We start from the raw sequence: 3013 nt of genomic DNA, 5'->3' as shown, positions 1-3013 counted from the left end.
AAAGGGAGTATTAATTGGAATCCCTTTCACATGCTTCACAAACTCTAAATGTTCCTTCTCCAGTTGACTAAGTGCTGCACGGGTGGGGAATGGCATAGGTGGATGATAATCTGGAATAGGCTCCAAAGATTTTTGCTCAGACTTGCGCCACGTCGTGGCCAGAGGCGTGCCACGTCGTGGCGAGCCTGGTTCAGCATTCTTTCCATTTTCGATCCTTGATTTCTTGGGCTGCTGCGGTTGTTCTTCCAACGCCTCCAGGAACTCAGATATTGTATCTTCTTCAGTATCGATGGCCATTACGTGAGATTGGGCTTTTACTTCGGGATTCTTCGGGGACAATTTTTCATGGACTAAAGTGGCTAGTTGACCAAGTTGTACTTCAAGGTTGTGGATGGAGGCTTGCTGGTTCTTCATCAAGGTTTGTTGTTCCATGATAGCGGAATCCGTGGCATCATGTCTCTTTTCCGAAGCCTCCATAAACTTCATCAAAATGGTCTCTAGGTCGGGTTTCTTCTCGATTGGTGGCTGCTCCTTTTGGTAAAAGCCTCGACCTGTTTGCCTATACTTCTCTTCTTTTTGCTTTTTATAATCTTTATAGGGCAGCCACTCCTTCTTTGGTTTCCTCCAGTCGTCATCAAACTTATCCCCACTAGAGTAGCACACTTGAGCTTTTCTGTTCCCAGACTCATCCATATTGCAGTCCTTGGTCAAGTGTGGACCACTGCATCGCTCGCACCCCACTCTTATGGCATGTATCGACTGGTCCATTTGTGTTATCCGGCGATCCATGTTATTTAGCATGGCCATGGCAGCTGCAATTTCTTCAGTTTGGGTCCCTCCACCGCCTTTACTTCCGTCTTGCCTCGGGTTATGGTACTCGCGAGAGTGTTTCGCGAATTCTTCGATGAGCTCCTTGACCTCCCTTGGATTTTTCTTTGTCAACGGTCCTTGAGAATCAAGGAGTTGTCTTGTCATTACATTGACCCCATCATAAAAGATTGACATTTCTTGCTGCACATTTAGGTCATGTTGAGGGCAATTTCTGAGTAGGCCCTTGTACCGCTCCCATGCTTCGTATAGTGACTCCCCCGGTTGTTGCTCAAAGTTGGCTATCACCTTCTTGAGTTTGGCTATCTTGGATGGCGGGCAGAACTGGTCCAGGAATTGCTCACGCATTTGAGCCCAAGTGGTGATTGTACCTGGTGGGAGTGCTTTTAACCACTCCTTAGCAGCTCCTTTGAAAGTGATAGGAAGCATCCTAAGCAAGACTGTATTTCTTGTGACATTTGGGACATTGAAGTAATCAGCAATGTCGTTGACTTCGTCTAGATGCTTAAAAGCATCCTCATGATCCTTCCCGAAAAATGGGATGTCCTTCAGTGCTTTCAATATGTGTCCCTTTAGTTTGAATGTGGCAGTGGCAGGAATTGCGGGTTGGACTAACCCAGGACCCATGTCATCTCGGATCCGCTTTTTGTATGCTCCCATGGACATTTCTTCAATTGCTGCCATCTCGTTCCTTGGCTCGTTCTCGGGTTCACTTGTGTGTTCTTCAAATTCTGGCTCGGTATCGCTTTCGGACTCGGTTTGCACGGGTGTGTGTTCCAAATGCTCAAAATTGCTCTTGTGCTTCGCTGATGAGCTGGACTCTCCTGTCTTCTTTCCCGACTTCCTAGAAAAGGCTGACTTCAATTCTTGCAAGGGCGTCTTTTTCTTGTGAAGTGCAGATTCGGGGTCTTCCAGTGGTGGCACCAAGTGTGTGTTTGAGCTTCTGGTCATGAACTCCTGCAACTTGCTAAACTAAAACGTAAAACTGAACTAAAATAAGAAAAACTAACTACCAAATAAAAAATTTTAAAAATTTTGCCTGTCCACGTCGTGGCAAGTATGTGGCCACGTCGTGGACTCTGTAAAAATTTTTATTTTTGCTGAAAAATTAACTTTTTGTGGCTGTGATTCCACAAGAAGGATCGATTAATTTAATGCAAATAATTAAACTAAAAACTAAGCCGTTCCCCGGCAACGGCGCCAAAAACTTGATGTGCACAAAAGTACCCACTAATTTTAATATTTATAACCTAACAAACTTAGACTATCTATGCACTTATAGGCAGTGTACCTAGTCAGATTACAGTATAGCTTAGGTAAGTCGGGTGTCGATCACAGGGAACGGTGTTCTAATTAATTTACTTACTATTAAATTAACCTAATTTATTAACAAATTTAATAAAGGGTTTTATCTGATTTTACAAGATCAGATGAACTTAAATCCAATTCAATAAGTAAAAACACACACTCTTGTTTAGATTGAATCCACTTTTTCCCTTATGGCTAGCTAACAATTACGGATTACTAAGTTGGTTTTTAATTATATTAGTAATTTAGTTCTATCTTACCAATATTTAACTAATTCATGTCAAACCATGTATGTTCACACATAATTAAACACAGAACCAATTATAGTTGAAAATATGCTATATAAGATTTGTTGTGTAAACGCAATTATGATCACAATTCTCGTTCTCTAGCACAGCTAAACTTTATTTATTCTAATTATTAACTAAGATTGGTCAATCCTAGCTCTAACAATTCAATGTTCGCTAAATTATTAGGTAAACAGGTTCATGCAGTTTAATGGTCACTAAGCTACACAGAACATGTAATTAAACAATTAGATAAACAAATATTAACATGCTAGGTCATACAAATCAAACACAAGCAAATTTTCACCAACTAAGCTTAATCCATAATCATATAACTATTCATAAGTTCAAAGCTTCATCTAGCTAAACAAGAGTAGCTAGATTCAGCTGCTCATTATAGTAATTAAACTAACACAGCTAAAACTAATGAAAAACATGTTCTAAAAATAAACCTTTTCTTCTTTTGGTGTTGAAAACCCTCTTCCAGAGCCTTTCTTTCGTTCTTATTCGTCTTCTGGAACTCTTTCTCTTCTGCCACAAGTCTCCCTTTTCGTAATAATCATCAGAACTTATATAATGCTTAAAAACTC

The 3013-nt window shown here is 40.5% G+C and overlaps 1 non-coding gene across 1 annotated transcript; it reads left to right on the top strand.

Annotated features, from left to right (window-relative positions):
* The first annotated feature begins 1021 nt into the window (after positions 1 to 1021).
* Positions 1022 to 1128, top strand: LOC128133988 (small nucleolar RNA R71). Its single transcript, XR_008232313.1, has one exon. It is a non-coding gene; the product is annotated as a small nucleolar RNA R71 (small nucleolar RNA).
* Positions 1129 to 3013: the final 1885 nt, after the last annotated feature.

The sequence above is a fragment of the Lactuca sativa genome, chromosome 4 (genome assembly GCF_002870075.4).
Source record: "Lactuca sativa cultivar Salinas chromosome 4, Lsat_Salinas_v11, whole genome shotgun sequence".
NCBI lineage: Eukaryota > Viridiplantae > Streptophyta > Magnoliopsida > Asterales > Asteraceae > Lactuca > Lactuca sativa.
This window is presented reverse-complemented; position numbering and strand designations above follow the sequence as displayed.